Source organism: Sarcophilus harrisii, chromosome 3, assembly GCF_902635505.1.
Source record: "Sarcophilus harrisii chromosome 3, mSarHar1.11, whole genome shotgun sequence".
Classification (NCBI taxonomy): Eukaryota; Metazoa; Chordata; class Mammalia; order Dasyuromorphia; family Dasyuridae; genus Sarcophilus; species Sarcophilus harrisii.
In genome coordinates this window covers 329300522-329319611 of record NC_045428.1, presented here as the reverse complement: position 1 = coordinate 329319611, position 19090 = coordinate 329300522, and the positions used below count along the sequence as shown (strand labels likewise).

At 33.2% G+C, this 19090-nt stretch overlaps 1 protein-coding gene across 9 annotated transcripts in view; it reads left to right on the top strand.

Annotated features, from left to right (window-relative positions):
* Nucleotides 1-19090, top strand: part of RALB (RAS like proto-oncogene B) — a 103222-nt gene that overhangs the window by 63899 nt on the left and 20233 nt on the right. For 5 of the 9 annotated variants that reach the window (XM_012544675.3, XM_023499164.2, XM_012544674.3 and 2 more), the window contains one exon: nt 11409-11507. The exons of the other annotated variants lie outside the window; for them this stretch is intronic. The gene's annotated coding sequence lies outside the window, so the exon portion shown is untranslated. The remainder of the gene's footprint in view (nt 1-11408; nt 11508-19090) is intronic. 9 annotated transcript variants of the gene reach the window in all.

The window sequence follows — 19090 nt, the reverse complement described above, 5'->3', positions numbered from 1 at the left end:
GGCCATTTGCTGGTTTCTTGTTTAGATACAAGTTGAACTAGATGCTCTCTGACAACACAACCTAGCATATTTTGAAAGATTCTGTGATCATAAAGTACTGAAAGGACTTTATTGATCACTTAAAATTATAGGAATTAGAGATGATTCTTTTTACCTTCATTTTATAGGTGAAGAAACCGATGAATAAAAAATTAATTGTAATATCCCAGGAATTTTAATGAAGGTTATTGGGGAAACTGAGTTAATTTAAATTTTCTATTTGCCAGAAAATGGTAGCTTACTTGAAGGATATGCAGAGACATAAGTTTAAAAAAAAGGAAAAGGACCTAGATGTACAAAAATATGTGTAGCAACTTTCTTCTCAGGGCAAAGAATTGGAAATTGAGGGGATGCCCCACTAATTGGAGAATGACTGAATGAACTGTGGTCTGTTATTATGATGGAATATTATTGTTCTTTGGGAAATTATGAGCAGGATGCTCTTAGAAAAACCTGGAAAGTCCTCCATGAAGTCAAGCAAAGTGAAATGTATTGCGTACAAAGTAATAGCAATGTCATAGCATGATCAACTGTGAATGATTTTGCTATTCTTAGCAATATAATAATCCAAGACTACTATAAAGAATTTATGATGAAAAATGTTCTCCAGACTCAGAGAAATAACTGATTGTGTCTGAATATAGATTGAAGCATATTCTTAAAAAAAACAAACAAAAAAACAAACCAAGCTTTATTTTTCTTGAGAATTTTTTTTTGGGGGGCAAATCTATACTTTTACAACATGACTTATGGAAATGTTTTACTTAACATCACATCTGCCTTTAATTGGATTTGGGAGTGGGGAGGAAGAGGGAAAATCTGGAACTCAGTTTTAAAAACAAATGTAAAAAAATATTCTATATATAACTGGAGAAAATAAAAATTTAAAATATTTTAAAAAGTGATTATTTTAATTTGGAGAGGCAACATTAAAACTCAGATGTCACTTGATTCCCAATATGATGTATCCTAGTACAATTTTAATATATTTATGAATGTACTTGCAAAATCTCTTTGACTTAAGTGCCAATTTAGGTAAGTCCTAAGAACAACATTTATTTGCTTTATTAAAAAGCTCTTCCAATCTCCTCCAAAAACTTAGGCTGATGAGGCATTGACTATAGACAGGTTTTATTTAATGTGATTGTTTAAGTTCCAAAATGTAGAATAGATCATACTTGAATTCCTAAACAGTCAAGAAAATTCTCCTTTCCTTTCCAAAGGGACTGATTTAATCCTTTTTGGTTTTGGGTCATCAGAAGAACCCACCTTCTCCTTTATCTCCTTACATACCCACATTTAAATAGCCCACATGATTCACCGACTAATAATGGGCATAGATTTGGGTTGTTCCTCAGTGAATATGATTCTTTCAGAAATTACAGCTGACGCAGTGATCTTTTGAGTACCAGAAAGAATAAAGTCCTAATCTATTCTGTCTCTCTTCATCATTGTATCTGGTGTTGACTTCTCAGTCAGAGCAGATAAGAGACCACATGAAGTTGCCATACTATCTTTTACATGCAATCAAAATAGCGCAAAAAACACTGAATTTAGAGTCAGAGAATCTTAGTTTGAATCCGGTTTGTTTTACTGTGAGTTTGGGATAGTTTACCTTTTTGGGCCACAATTTCCTTCTCTTTGAGAAGAAAGATTCTAAATTGATTCTATTGAGAAGATTCTAAATAGATAAACTCTTAAATTACTTTTCATTTCTAAATTCTATAGTCTATTAGTTATATGGTCATAGGTGAATCACTTAACCTTTTTGAAGCTCAAATTGACCTATACAATGGGAATAATACTTCACAGAGGAAGTGATTTGCAAAATTTAAAACAATAAACTAGAGTGAGTTATTTTTATTCAAAAGGTAGGTTTCTCGAATTTAGACATTAGTGAATTTAGACTGATTGGATGAAGTATTTCTCAGTATTGAGTCACATGATCCCTGTTCCCAGAGCTGTGGGGGAGAGGGGGAGGATTGTGTCACATGATCTCAGAGGGATGAACTTTGAATTTGAACCCTGGGATGAAGGAAGTTAGTAAAGTGGAAGGAAGTGACGGGATCTGTGGGAGACAGCCAATATTAGTGACCATTGGTCAAAGATGGTTATGTCCTTTTAGTCTATCCAATGAGTAGGTTCTGGTCTTTTGCCTTTAAGTTCTGGACATGGCAGAAACTGGCCAGGTTCCAGGAGCACATGGCTCCCAGGTGTGTTTGGGCCTCTCCCTGCAGTGATTAAATAAATGCTTTCTTTTTGTATCTGAAGATGTCTCTGACTAGTTAATTTGGGAAAAGGGGTTTTGTACCCATCCTACACAGTAATTTTTTAGAAATATTAGCAAATAGCAGGGTTCTTCATCTTATTAATATTACAGGAGGTGCATAAATGTTCTATTGGTGTGGAACAATTGGCACTTTTATTTATATTTATTTTACCTTTTACTTAAAAAGTAAGAAATTTAGTTTGACTAAATTAGTATTTAATCTGTAGATTAAAACTTGGGCTTCCAGAGTGAGTCAAGTAGCTTGGTGTCACATATGGTTTTCAGGATGTCCTGAGGAAAGACTGAGATTTCCTTAGTGTGGAAGGGCTGAGTCATTTACCTGTTTTCAGGGTATTGTGCATATTACAGTTTATATGTCTTAGGTGGTTTTTTGGATTATATGATCTAATAATTTTTTAAAAAGTATACAATAACTAAAAATAATTTCTGCCAAAGAAACTGAATGGAGGATGATAGTAATACTTGAAGAAAAGTGAACAAATGGCAGAGTTGACACTTTGCTAGCTAATAAGTTGTTAGCCATAAGTAAAAACAGTGACTATCTAATGAGACCCAACAAGTTGAAATTATTAAGATTATTTGAAATGAATACTCACTATTATTAATGATGCATCTCATCTTAAATATATACTTGTTGTACCTTGAGATATTAGTGATAGAATGAGACCACCAGGATTAGTAAGGCTTTTAAGTCTTTGTTGCCAAAAACATATATCATCTGTGAAAACTTTCATATCTTCATACTTGGAAACAAAAATTTTTTAACCTGTTTAAAATTAACCTTCCAAAAGAAGAGTTTCAGTGGGTTGAATCTTTTAAAATATGAAAACATAATGCTGGTTAGCTTCCAAAAACAACTCATTGATAAATGGCAAAATGAAAATTGAGTAAACAGATTTCAACAAAAACTTCTGCGTAATTGGTGGATGAGATTGAACAATGATTATCATGATTTAATAAGTATACTGATGTACTTCTTCCATTTAAATCTACATATTTTTGTGTCATATGTTTTTCAACTGTTAGAGATAGATAAAGCATTTATGGTTTATCTGTTTATTATGGGCCAGATACTGTAAGTACATGGGTACAAATTAACAGTGTCCTTTCTTCAAGATGCTTATATTCCAATGGGAGAAGAAAACACATAGAGAGTTGCTGGGGTTGAGGAGTAGAGGGTGAGAATGACCTCCTGGGATCATGGTAAAGGACATGCTGGGAGCATAGTGAAGGAAGTGGCATGGAGATATAGAGGTCAGGGAAGAAGGCAAACGCTGATTTCCTACTTCATCTCATTTAATTGGAACTTCCTTTCCCAAGATTATCAATGAGCTCTTACTGTCAAATCCGAAAGCCTTTTCTTACTCCTTATCCTTTTTGACTTAACTGTATCATTTGACATTATTGAATGCTCCTTCTTCAAAGACACTGACCCCTCCCTGGGTATCTATGACATAAGTCCTTATTTTCTTTTCACGTGTCACTGTCCATCTTCTTCTCTTCTCACCATCATCTCAATACAAATGAATTCAAATAAAGAGATCCAGCTTTCATATTTCTCTTGAATTCTAGTTTATCACCAATTGCTAATTGGATGTTTCCACCTGGATGTCTTTTCTGTATGTCAGCTTATTCAAAGTAGAATGTCAGAATAGATTATTTCTCTCTGCCTCCCCCCTCCCCCCCATCGTTTCTTTCTTTCTCTTGAAATCTATCATCCTTTCAATTATCCTGTTTTGTAACCTATTATCTTTATTTTTTTTTAAAGTCCAAAATTCATTTATTGTTTTTTCCTGTATACACCCACACACCCACACACCCACCCACACACCCACACACACACAGCTAAAACTTGCTGTTTAGGAAGTTAGGAAGTCAGACACTTAGTAACAATATGATCCTGAATAAGTCATTTAATTTTTTTGCCTCAGTTTCTTCAACTGTAAAAAGGAGATAACACCTACTTCTTAGGAGTATTGTGAGGACTGAATGATATTTGTTAAGTACTATGCTAGCTATAATTATTAATAACCAAAACATTTACCTACTCTTTCATAGACAGAACCAAATAAAAAATTCATCCTCCAGTAACAGGCATTGAAAAGTGGATTACAACCAAAGAAGAACCAGAGGTCACCATTGATCACAAAATAGAAAATTCTGACCACATCAAACCGAAAAGTTTTTGTACAAAAAAAACCAATGCAGACAAGGTCAGAAGGAAAGCATTCCTACAGTCAAAGGCTCTGACAAAAGCCTCATCCCCAAATAATTTATTATCTTTAATTCTTCCTTCCTGGGATGGGTAGTACAAGAAGAGAAATGAGGTCAGATACAAGAGGTGTTGTGGAGGTAGAACTGCTAAGGCATTAATGTTAAGGGAGAAGGAAGACTTACCACTTTACAACATTATTTCTCTGAATTGTCTGTTCCTCATATCTAGATTGTATTTCTTTCTTATTTCTGCTGTGTAAAATCATTCTCAGAGTTCTTCAATGCTCAACTTTTAAATGTTATCACCTATAAGTCTTTTCTAATTTGTCTCCTTCCTGTGAGTTATTAATGTTCTCTTTTTTCTTTAAAATAATTTCATGTTTTAGATTTATTTTGTATAAATTTCATATTTATTTCTGTGCATAAGTTGTGTGTGCCCCTTCTCTCCCTCTCCCTTCCACACGAGAATGTAAATTTCTTGCGGATAGATGACAGAGGCTTTTACTTTACTCTATGGCCTAACACAGTACTTGGCTCAAAGTATAGATGCCATATAAGTGCTTATTGAATGTGAGAAATAAAAATTGTATTTTTTCCTATTAAATAAAATCTTTTTCTATAATTAGGAAACAGTGGGATCTTATGTTTCCTGTATCTTTGAGTCAGTTATATCATTATAAATATGAAGTTTACTGTATCATTGTAAAAACCTACATGTTCCCTTTCAAAACCCTATGAAAGATAAAAATACAAATATTTGTAAAGGTTTTGTGAAAAGAGGCTAAGTTGGTACTTCATGAAATGCAGTTAACAGGGGTCAGCATAGGCCTGTGTACCAGTTTTATGTTTTTGTTTTATGGGTTGTCATGAGCACTAATTAGCTAGCTTTTCAGGATTCACATTCTTGGTGAATGTTCTTAGAAAATAGATTGTATTAGAGGGACTGTATACACTTGAAGCCTTTAAAGTACAGTAGATTATTCAATTCTTGCACTTGTTCATATTCCATAGTAAAGCTTTAGAGTAGGACTTTGTGGAGATTATATTTTGAATTGAGTCCATTTTAAGAATCTGAACCATTTTAAGAGATCTTAAATGTAAAAAATATAAAATATTGAATGGGTTGCCAGGTGATGAATATTTTAGACCATAGCAACTCATGAAACATCCATTTCTGCCAAGAACATTTCTATCTTTCTGGTCACCCAGGTTCACAACTTCAGAGTGATCCTTAACTCCCCCTTCTCCCATACCCAACTCCCAGACTCCTAATCTCATTGTTGTCCTCTTTATAATTTCTGACATCTGATATCCATCCCATCATCTTTACTCTCATGGCCATCATCTTGGTTCACGTCCTCATTACTTTTCACCCAGACCATGGTGATAGATTCCTAATTGACCTTTCTGCTTCAAACCCATCCCTTCTTCAATTCATTTTCTTCTGGGCAACTAAGGTGATATATTTCTAAAGTGCATGTCTGAACATGCCAGTTTCCTGCTTAATAAATTCCAGTGGTTCTCCTTTGGTTTTTAGGATCAAATATAGAGTTCTATGTTTGGCATATTACACATTATACTTTTTCACAAATGCTCCACACAGTCCAGCTAAAATGACTTTTTCTTATTCATGAGATACTCCTTTCATCTCAGTGCCTTTCCACAGATTGTCACTGATGTCTGGAAGGTACCCTTGCCATCCTTCTATCTCCAAGAATCCCTGCTTTTCTTCCAAGCTCAAATCAAACCATTTTTACATGTGGTCTTTTCTGTTTATTCCTCCTCTTCCCTTCCTTTGCCTTTTTAAATCTTTTAAATATACTTATGTGTGTACTTCTTTTCTGATAGAATGTAAACCCCTTGGGGGTAGGGGCTTAATATCCCTAGGGTGAAACACAATGCAAATAGTAGGCACTTAATAAGGGCTTATTAAATAGAACTGTTTCCTGAGGCTTGGGATGTGGTTTTTATCAATACAAGGACTACAGGTAATATGATGAAATCACATCAGTTAAAAAAGAATATTATTTAAAGAGAAATATTTGTGATGAGCAGTTTTACCACTTTGTTTAGAAATTTCTTTTAGGCAAACAATAAGAACAATATAGTGGACTTTAAAAATGGAGCCTTAACAGAAAAGTTTAAAGCATTTGTGGATGTTGATTCCAAAATTTGAATTAATGATGGTCAGTTACCCAAGCTTTTGTTAACTTGGTAACAAAGATATGAGAGTATAAAGTTAAACTTTTCTGTTCCTGACTTATAATTGGGTTGAATGTTTAATTCTTGAATTTTATACTGAAAACTAGGTTACATAATTTGCTTGAGTAAGAAATATTCTAGTTTTGAGTCAAATCCTTTTTGCATAGTTTGCATTTCGATATTTCCATGATCTTAATCTTATAGCTAAGGGTAATATGAAAATCCTTTAAAATATTTTAGTTGGAAAGTTATCTTTGGAAAAATTCACCAGACTGATCTTTATATTCACCTAGCAAAGAATTGTTAGCTTTGATAGGTAAACTGACTTCTATAGTTGTCCCAATCTTGATTATTTTAAAAGAAATTTGAAGTGCTGATGAAACTAGGTAAGAGGAGGAAGAAATTTGAGTATATCTTGTGAATCAGAGCCAAGTAAACCTTTTCATGACTATTTTTAGTTCTCTTCATCATTTAAAAAAATTTCTTTGTTTTTATGAATTTGATAATAATCACCAAGCATGAATATTTTTTCATATATACAAAGAATAAAAAGGATTATAAATTAAACCATAAACTCCTACTAAGTATTTTTAAAGTACATATTAAATTTAACATAACATTGATAAGATTGTCCTGTTGGTCTCTTCTTTCATGTTTTGTTCTGTTTTTAAGATGATGATTTTTTCTTTTTTTTTGAATCTTCATCCCTATTAACTCACACCTGTCTATTTTTTTATTATAGTTTTTTATTTACAAAAAATATGCACAGGTAATTTTTCAACATTGACCCTTGCAAAACCTTCTGTTCCAACTTACCCCCTCCCTACTCCCCTCCCCCCCAGATGGCAGATAGGCCAATACATGTCAGATATGTTAAATATATGTTAAATCCAATATATGCATACATATTTATACAGTTATCTTGTTGCATAAGGAAAATCAGATCTAGAAAGAAAGAAAGAAAAAAAAAACCTGAGAAGGAAAACAAAAATGCAAGCAAACAACAACAGAAAGAGTGGAAATGCTATGTTGTGGTCCACCTTCAATTTCCCATAGTTCTCTCTCTGGGTTTAGCTGACTCTCTTCATTACTGAACAGTTGGAACTGGTTTGAATCATCTCATTGTTGAAGAGAGCCACGTCCATCAGAATTGATCATCTTGTTGCTGTATATAATCTCCTGGTTCTACTTATGCCACTTAGCATCAATTCATGTAAGTCTCTCCAGGGCTCCCTAGAATCATCCTGTTGGTCGTTTCTTACAGAACAATAATATTCCATAATTGGAATGGAATTGAAATGGAATAATATTCCATGACATTCATATTCAGCCATTCTCCAATTGATGGGTATCCACTCAGTTTCCAATTTTTAGCCACTACAAAAAGGACTGCCAGAAACATTTTTGTGCATGTGGGACCCTTTCCCTTCTTTAAGATCTCTTTGGATATAAGCGCAGTAGTAACACTGCTGAGTCAAAGGGTATGCACAGTTTGATAACTTTTTGAGCATAGTTCCAAATTGCTCTCCTTAATGGTTGGATTTGTTCATAATTCCACCAACAATGTATCAGTGTCACAGTTTTCCCACATTCATTATTATCTTTTCTTGTCATCTTAGCAATTCTGAGAGGCCACACCTGTCTTCTAATAGAAATCTTCCCTTGTAATAAATAAGTATTGTCAAACAAAAGAAATTCATACTTTGGGTATGTCTGAAAATGTATATCTCATTCTGGACCTCTAGTCCATCATCTGATCTCTGTGACTAGAGATGGAAGGCATGAAATCATTGATTTTTGCTTTCTTAGAGTTCTTAAGATTTTCAGACTTTTTTCTTTTATATTATTTTGGTCATTGGAAATGGTTTTTTTTGGCTCAACTCATTTGCTGTGTTAGTTCACATAAGTCTTCCTAAGTGTGGTAGGAACATGTCTGCTATGTAGGCTAGGCTAGTTTGTCATTTAAAGGTTTGCAGAGTTATACTTAAGACTTCATAGGCTCAATGGACTATAGCCTTTGGCCATAAATGACTTTTTTGATTTAAAAAAGCTTCCTTGTAGCTAAATATAAAAACCAAACCAGAATGATAAAAGTTGTTCTTTCCTCAGACTACCAGTTGACCTCCATGGGCAATACATATTTTTACAATTATTAGTGATTTGGAACATTTTTTCATAAGGTTATTAACTTAGTATGTATGGTTCTTTACTTGAGAACCAACTGTTCATATCCTTTGATTACTTATCCATTGAGTAATGATGATATTTCAAATAAAAAATTTTAAAATACAAAAAACATGGGGTTCTTAATATTTAACACTTAAGTAAAAACAAATTCTTAATAGTATATGTGCTCTTAAGCACTAGGTCAGTACTCTTAGTTGTAGAAGCAGAATTGGGATGAATAGAGAGCCAGCTTCTTTGGGGAGGGCAAGTCACTAAACTCAGCCTTCCTTTACTGCTCTTTTTTCCTTAAGTCTAGTTCCCTCCATTGCCTCCCTCTTCTACTTTTCCCAGAATAGTGGATATAGCACTTGCTTTGGGATCAGGTCCTGAGTTCAAATCCTGATTTTTATCATCCTAGACAAATCTGGGCCAGAGAGCATATATAAAAATTAGTGGGAAGGATGGCTTGAATCTGTTAAGTCAGATAGTTTAAGTAGGAACTAGCAGCCTATTTTTATTGGTAGAGGGAATTCCCTTATAGGTATTCCTTTCAGTATTGGAAGCATAGGTCTGAACCAAACATGCTTTTCTCTTCTCTTCCCAAATCAAAATCGCTAACTAAGGTACTTCCAATTTCAACTGTCAGCTCTCGATTTTCTGAGATTTATGTTGTTACAACTAGAATGTGTATTATAAATAACAACTCCATAACGACTTTTTTGATTTAAAAAAATATCTGGATAAGGGGAAGGAGAAATAAGCATTTCTTTAGTACCTACTATGTGCTATTCGATATTCTAAGCACTTTATAAATATTAAATCACCTGATTCTCAGACCAGCACTGAGAAAGTAGGTGTAGGTGCTATTATCTCCATATTACAATTGAGAAAACTGAGGCAAACCCATAGGTTAAGTAACTTGATTAAGATCACACTTAATAAATATCTTCCTGACCATTACTTTATCTAATGTGTCACCTACTTAATAGCAAGCAGACAAGTTTAATTTTTAAGAGATGTGAAGTTCAGAGTAAGACCCTGTTGTAATTTTCGTAATAGTTGGGGGCAGAGAAAAGGCTGTTTAAATTTTATCTTTAAAATAATAATTTAAGCCTGACTTTTGTATTTTTCTTTCATAGACCTATCTTTTTCATCTTAATATTTAGTTTCTAGCCCTTGGTCTTTTCTGTCACAATTTCTTTTCTCCTTATACATTTTTACTTTTTTGTCTTACTCAAGCAACGGCATTTGCTCTAGGGATCATAGTAGAGTAGGGCTTCTTAACTTTTTCTATATCCTGAATCCCTTTGGCTGTCTGGTGAAGCCTATGGACCTCTCCCCAGTGTAATATTTTAAGCACATAAAGTAAAGCTCATAAGATTACAAAGAAATCAAGTATATTGAATTACTTTTGTCAAAATTAAAAAACAAAACAAAACTCAGGGTGATAGATCCCCTTGCAAGAGAGTGTTAGAAGTCCTGAAACCTACTTTAATTTAGTAAGTGCAGCATTTGTACTTTAATCTGTTAGAATTTGTTTGCTTACTTAGATCTTTTCCTCTCCTTTTACAAAGTCAATTGGTTTTAGACCTGAAATGAATTTTTTCGAAGCTGTAGAACATTAAATAAGACATTGGAGATCTTTAAATTCACATGATGAATTTTTGTATATGGATAATACTTTTTTTTTTTTTTTTACCAATTTATTTAAACACTAAAAATCTACCATTCCCATGTATAACTATGCATAAAACATCTAAATAGTTTTCTAACCTATTTTACTCAGTATATCATTGAAAATCATGGATTTAGAAAAGCTTGTATGATGGCTTAGGAATAAAGAAAATTATACTTATTTACAAATATTTAGCTTGTTCGCTTCTCTTAAATACATATGATTTAGTATTAAACATGCTTCTCAGTGTCAGAGCAAAACTTTGTTAATATATTTGGTAGTCAATAGAAATAATTGTTGACAATTTCCTAACAAGAAAGCAATTATACAGTAGTCTTACTTCCCAAGTATTTTGAGTGATGTGAACACTTTGCAATTCACCTTCCCCTCCCTTGGAACCTACCATTTAGTCTAAAGAAATTTTAATGTGATAATCACTCCATTGTTTCTTAGCTAATAGAAGAATTAGCCAAGGTTAACAACTAGAATCACAATTTTTATATCTTAGAACAAAACCTAGTAAGTTGGTGGACACTTTTTAGTAGAAACTTTTAAAGCCACTTAAAACCTAGAGAGAGAAAATTTAATTTTCCATATGATATTTAAAATTTAAAAGCCATACTCTAAAATTGCAGAAAATGTGAAGCTTTTTTAGGATCATATTTTTCAGCTAGAGTTGGGTTGTGAAGAACCTGGTAGAGCTTTATTTTTTTGGAATAGTGATTGAATTATTGTAATTTGAAGATATTGGAGTTTTTAGAGTCAGCTAAAGAAATAACCACCAAATATTATATTAAACATTTTCCTTAATTAAATTTTCAGGTCTCATTGATAGAAGAAGATACAATTTGTACTGTTTTCTCAAGGTAAAGAATGAGGACTAATCTATATTGAAGAAACTGAAGTAACATTTCAACTATTGTAAGTTTTTAAGTAAGGGTTGTTTCTTTTTTTGTTTTTGTTTTTTTTTGGCATCAGAGCTTTAATATGTTATTTATTTTAGCTCCTCTTCCTTATCCTCATGGGACAAATTGACCTAGATTTAATGAATTCATGGCAAATATATTAGGAAAAAAAATAATACTCTCTTCATAATATCATTAAATACATTTAGCCTTCTGGCTAAAGTATAAACAATCAAGAGTGACCTTTTATTTTCCCATTACCTTTGCTATGAGTTTTAACTTTATTTTCTATGTAAAATAGGAATAATTGAATCTTTAACCCTCTCTTGAGGTATAGGAAAAATTCAGTTAATCTTAAGTGCTTTTAATGATAAAAATAAAATTTGGTTTAAAAAAATGAAATGAATTTATTTTTATGTATGTTTATTTTTCTGAACCTTAATTTTGCCATATTTTTTCATTTAGAAAATAATTGACTAAAGTGAGGCCTTAGTTTCAGACTCAACTTCTTAGTTTGTATCTTTATATTTGTTCATTTTAGGGTAATTTTAGTAGGAATAATCTGAGTTCAATCAGATTTGGTTTGCTACTAAAGAGTATGGGTAACTGTCCATTTTGATGTGGTTTTTCTCTGTCTTATAAGAAAATAAGAAAATAAAATGACAATTTTTTTCAAGTAAGATATTTTAGATAATTTTAATGGATTTAGCATGTGACTAGAGGATAAAGATAGAGATGATTATATTGAGTGAAGTTTCCATTTCATAAAACCATAAGCCATCGCTTCCTTTTCATCAGATACCTTTTTTCTGCATTTCAACTATTATGGAATAGAAAACATTATTTAATGGAAAAAATAGTGCCTTTTGAGGTTTAACAATTCTAGAAATTCTTGTAGTTCTGATAAAAATAACATTTCTTCAAATTTTCAGTACTCTCATGTTTTATTTAAAGATGATTTTCACCTACCTTTTTATCCCCAGAAAAAAGAAAAGCAAAAACTGGTCCCAGAAGAAGAAATACAGCAACCTTTCCATAAAACAGCTTATTCCACCCAACAGGGAAGAATCTTGAAATATAACTTCCATGTACAAACTTTAATTGAGACATTATATTAACCAGACTTGCATAAAGATGGCAGACCTCAATTAATTGGTCATTTTCATCACTATAGTAGAAGAAAGCATATTCTTCAAATGTGATGATTTAAGACAATAAATACTAAAATTGGTTCACCAATAGTAGATATCTTCCTCTGCTCTCCTTTCCTCTTCCTTCCTCCCCCTCTCCCCTGTTTTTTTTTTTTTTTTACTTTCATCTTTAGAAGGGAAATAATGAAATGTTGTAGTTTAAATTTATAACATTTTATTATTTCTCTTCCTAAGAGATAGAAGTCATGATTCTTAGAGAGAGAAGCTGGATTTCCTCAGGCTGATGATTTGTTTTATTCTGAGAAGGAAACTTTATATCTCATACTATATATGCTCATACACACATCTTCATTCTGGATTAGGAGGAGGAAATTCTTTAGTTACAGTGCATTAAACAATTATTAAGCATCTACTATGTGTCAGGTAGTATACAAAGTACAAAAAGTGGCAAAGAGTATCCTCAAAGAGCTTATAATCTAATAGAGAATAGATCGTGCAAACAATTACAGAGCAAGCTATATGTAGGATTAATAGGAAATAATTGAAAGAGAAGAGACACTAGAATTAAGAGAAGTTAGGAAAGGTTTCCTATAAAAGATGGGATTTTAGTTGCTTTTTAAAGGAAGCCCAGGAGTTTAATAAGTGGAGTTGAGGAGAGAGAGCATTCTAGCCAGAATAAATATCTAGAGCCAAGAGCTGTAATGCTTTGTGGAAGAGCCAGGTAGCTGGTGTCACTTGACAGAAGAATATGTGATAGGGAGGAAGATGTAAGGAAAGTAGAAAGGTAGGCAGGAACTTGGTTATGAAAGATTTACATAGAACATTTTGTGTTTGATTCTGGTGTTAATAGGGAGACACTGGAGTGTGTGTGTGTGTGTGTGTGTGTGTGTCTGTCTGTCTGTCTGTCTGTGTGTCTATGTAAGTGTGTTCATTTGCGTGCACATGTGAGACATGGTCAAACCTGTCCTTTAAGAAAATCACTTTAGTGGAGGGAGGATGCATTGAAATGGGAAGAAAGTTGAGAGAAGCAGATTTGAGTCCACATAGGAGATGCTGTGAGCCTGAACCAGCTTGGTGGCCATGTTAGAGGAGAGAAGAGAGTGTTGAGAGGTGTTGCAGAGGTGAGGTTGATAGACCTTGGCAACAGTTTGGAAATGGGCAGTGAGATAGAGTGAAGAGTGGAGAATGACTTCTAGGGTTGCTAGCCTGAGGTGCTAAGAGGATAATATTGTCCTCAGTAATAATAGGAAAAGAATGTTTTAGGGGGAAAGAAAATAAGTTCTATTTTGTGACAACTATAGAACCAGAGATAACCACTAGGGGGAATGTATTAAAAAATGGTATCACAGAAATAGACTCAAAGGAATCCAAATATGAAGGATTCTTTATGCATCTGTTGTAGAGTAGGCCTTGATGTATTGCTGGAATTAAGTGGTATTTGGTCTTTTATTGTGGCATCTAGTATTTTAGTGCATGCTTTTCCCAAACTGTAGAAGTGGTCTTTGTTCTCATGTACATTAACAATTTAGTATCCTAATTACTTTTAAAAAAAAAAAAAAAGAAAGAAAATGTGCATTGGTTCAGACCTGGTGGGGGCTATTTTAGCATATTAATGCTCTCAATATCTGCATACTATTTGAAAGTATAAAATAGAAAGCAGGATCAAGAAACAATTTAGTCAACAAGCATTATTAAGTCTATATAATGTACCACACACTGTTGCTGGGGATAGGGTTGGAAAACTCTTAAAAAGAGTCCATGCTGTCAAGGAGCACAGCATTTTTAAAAAAAATTATGTTTTGTTTATTCCAATCAGAAAAAATTTACCTTGTAAGCCTTTTACCTAATTTTCCTTATCCTCATTGAGAATAAAAGAAGAACAAAACCCATTTCAGACACTTATTGTTAATTTTTAAAAAATCTCCACATTGACATGTCAAAAAATTTTTGTCTTATTTTGCTTTCTGAGTCCTTCATATCTCTATCAGGGGATAACTGTTACATAATAGTCCTCTGGAATCATAGTTGGTCATTGTGCTCTTTCAAAGCCATATTGTTGTCACTATATAAATTGTTTTACTGGTTCCATTCATTTTACTCTGTGTTAGTTCGTACAAATGTTCTCAAGTCTTTTTGAAACCCTCTCCATCATTTTTTTATAGCATGATGGTATTCCATCATGTATATGCTATAACTTGCTCAGTCATCTCTCACTTGGTGGGCATCCCCTCAAATTCATATTCTTTGCCACCTCAAAAAGAGCTGTTAATATTTTTGTACATCCTTAGAGTATATTTTGCTTAGAACTAATCTCTCCCTTAATTTATCTTCCTCATTCTCCTTTCCCTCTTTCTTTCCTTTCCTACCTATTTCCCTGTTATGTGAAATGTTATTTCTGTACCCATTACAGAGGGGTATGTATTTGAGAGTGGTTGTGTTTTCCTTCCTTTAATTGGTTCAGATGACAATGAGGTTGAAGTATCAGTTGCTCCTTCTCTTCCTTGTTTGTATAGATGTCAGTTTTCACATCTTGATTATGGGAGATAATTTTTTCTACCTTTCTCTTCTGCTTCCCACCCATCCTATTCCCTCACTCCCTATTCCTTTTCATCCTTATTTTCCTTCTCAAGATCATTAAGACATAAGAGAACCACAACAAGGCATTGTCTACTTTGACTCATTCTATAACCCCTGATCATGATAAGTTTCAATGGGGGGACACATATCATTTCTCTATATTAGAATGTAAGAAATTATTCTTATTAAGTCTATTATCATTGTTCAATTATTTTTACCTTTTTGTGTTTCTCTTCACTCCTGTGTTTGAATTTCAGAGTTTCTTTGCTGTCTAGTCTTTGTCAGGAATGCTTAGAAATCCTTTTTTTTTTTTTTTTTTTTTTTTTTTTTTAAGGCCCCTTATCCTTTTCTCCCCCATTAATGGTAATTTTGCTGGATAAGTTATTCTTATCTGTAAGCCTACATTCTTTGTTTTCTGGAATATTGTGTTTCAAGTTCTGCCCTCCTTTATATTGGTTGCTGCTAAATTATGTGTAATTCTGTGGCTCCTTGGTACTTGAATTCTTTCATTCTGGCCACTCGCGATACTTTTTCTAGTTCCTCGCTATGACAAAAAGTGCTTCTATAAATGTTTTGGTGGATATAGTGACTTTCTTCTAATTAGTCATTTCTTTGGGTATAAACCTAATAATGGAATTTCTGTATCAAAAAGTATAGATATTTTAATCACTTTATTTGCATAATTCCAAATTGCTAAACAAAATGAAACCCTCAGCTCAGGTTCCTTGCTTCACAAATAATGCATTAGCTATCACAATCTTTGTATTTTCTTTTTCAGCTTTTCCAATTTGCTGGGTGTGAAGTGAAACTGTAGTATTATTTTGATTTGCATTTCTCTTATTATTGGTAATTTGGGGCACTCTTTCATATAGTTATTAGTAGTTTGAAATTTTTCTTTAGAGAACTCTTTGTTCATATCTTGATCCTATTGTTTTTATGTGTGTATCAAACTTTTATTTGAGAAACTTGATACAAATATTTTTCCCCATAAAATGATTTCTAAGTTAGATGTGTTACTTTTGTTTATACAAAAACTTCTCATGTGATCAAAATTATGATATCCCATTTAGCTGAGAATAATCAGATCATTTATCATGAATTCTCAAATCTCCTATATATCTTTCCCCCAAAAGTAGCTTAAAATTTTTTTTCATATTTATATAATGATTTAAAGTTTTGTGAACTGCTTTGCATGTGTTATTTTGTACTCTTAACATTTATTTAAAAATTTTTTTGAGCTCCATATTATCTCCCTCGCTCAAGTTCTTCCCCTATCCATTAAGAAGGCAAACACTGTAATACCTGTTATGCATATAAAGTCATACAAAGCATATTTGCATATTAGCCATGTTGCAAAAGAAAAATAAATGGAAAAAATATGCTTCAGTTTGTATTTAGAGTTCATCAGTGTTTTCTGGAAGTGGATAGTATTTTTTAATATGAATCCTTTAGAATTGTCTTGGATCACTGTATTAATAAGAGTAGCAAGTCACAATTGATGATTGTTATAATTTTGCTTTTATTATATACAGTGTTCTTTTAGTTATACTCACTTTATATTCATTTTACTTTGCATCAGTTCATGTAAGTCTTCTTAGGTTTATTTGAAACTAAGCTGCTGATCATTTTTTATAGTCCAATATTTAATCATAATCATACACAACAACTTGTTCAGCCATTCTTCAGTTGGTGGGCATCACCTCAACATCCACTTCTTTGCCACCACAAAAAAAGCTGCTATAAATATTTTTGTACATATAAGTCCTTTTCCTTTGATCTAAACTTAGGGGTATAGGCCTAGTGGTACTGCTTGGTTAGATTATATACACAGATTTATAGTCCTTTGGGTATACAAAGATTTATAGCCCTTTGGGCATAGTTGAAGTTGTTTTCCAGAATGATTCACAGCTTCAGCAACAGTGCATTAGTATTCCTATTTTTCTACATCCTCTCCAGCATTTATCATTTTCCTTTTCTGTCTTGGTAGCCAATGTGATAGGTGAGATAATGCTTCAAAGTTATTTTAATCTGCATTTCTTTAATCATTGTCTAGAGCATTGGTTTTTTTTTTTTTTATATGAATCTTTATAAGCTTTGATTTCTTCCTTTGAAAGCTGTCTATTTGATGCTTTGACCATTTATCAGTTAGGAAATGAATTGCTCTTATTTTACAAATTTGGCTCAGTTCCTTATATATTTGAAAATGAAGCCTTTATTAGAGAAACTTGCTACAGACCTTCACTCCCTCCTCTTCCCTCAGTTTCCCGCTTTTATTCTAATTTTGTCTGGAAGTGCAAAGCCTTTAATTTCATGTAATTGAAATGATTGATTTTACCTCATGTGAGCCTCTGCCTCTTATTTGGTCATAAACTATAGATCTGTAAAATTTTCCATACTTTCCTAATTTTTTTATGATATCCTTTATGTCTAAATCATGCATCCATTTTGACTTGGTTTGTGATATGTTGGTTTATGCCTAATTTCTGTCAGATTGTTTTCCAATTTTCCCATCTTGCTTTAGAGGTAGGCTTTTTGGAAATCCCTCATATATTTTCACTCAATTTCTCTGTTCAGGAGTCAGTGTTTATCCCTTTATTTTATCATTGAACCCAACCCTTTGTGTGTCTTCCAGGAACTTACTCCATAAATTAATTCTTTCTTCTCATTTTTCTTTTCCTAATGGTTTTTTGCCTGCTGCTTGCAAATGTATCCATCTCTCCTCTTTTCTTAGAACAACCTTCATTTGCTCCTGTGAGTTCCTTCAAGCCATTGTCCTTTTTCACAATTTCCTTTTCATTATTAAACTTCTAGAGTTATTTTCCTTACACTCCAGATGATCAGCTTTTGCTACTCTTTTATCTCTTACCCTTTAATCATATAGGTTCATTTAAAAGTTGGTTCTGGGACCCCTATGTGTCCATCCCTCTTATTTCTGATGAGATCCTACATCTTCAACTTCCTGTAGACTACTTCTTAAACTTAACAGATACAAAACTAAACTCCTTTTCTCTTAAGCCCTCCCTTCTTAAATTTCATTATTGTAGAGAGCACTACTATCCTAATCACCAAAGCTCAAAAATCTAGGTGCCATTTTCAATTTTTCATTCTCTGCCCCCCCCCCCCCGCCATATTCAATAAGTTCTTAAGTCCTGTTATTTCAAACCTAGTAATTAACATCTTTCAAATGTGCTCCCTTTTCTTCTCTGACACTGCCACCAACCAGATATAGGCCCTTATTACCTCATACTTGGAATACTACAGTAGTCTGCTAGTTGGTCATCCTGCCATAAATCTTTCCCCACTCTAATCTAACCTCCAGAGGTTTTTAAAATTGGCCTTCTTAAAAGATAAGTTTGACTGGGCCATACCTCTGTCTAATAAACTCTAGTGACTCTTCAGTGCCTTCAGGATCAAATATAAAAATCTCTGGCATCCAGAAGCTTTCATAACTTGCCTTTTTCCTACTTTATCCTTTTTCCTATCGTTTTATACTTTTTGCCTCTACCTGACCCACATCTCTTCATGTATTCTTTGATCCAGTGACACTGACCTTGCTGTTCCTCATAACAAGACCCATGGTCTCCGGGACTCAGTATTTTCACTACCTGTCCCCTGTGCTTAAAATTCTCTCCCTCTTCATCCCTGACTTTTGGTTTCCTTCAGGTCTTGGCTAAAATCATACCTTCAGAAATAAACCTTGCCTGATTTCTCTTTCTTTCTCTCTCTCTCTCTCTCTCTCTCTCTCTCTCTCTCTCTCTCTCTCTCTCTCTCTCTCTCTCTCTCTCTCCTTTTATTTTATTTTATTTTATTTTTATTTTTTTATTTAATAGCCTTTTATTTACAGGATATATGCATGGGTAACTTTACAGCA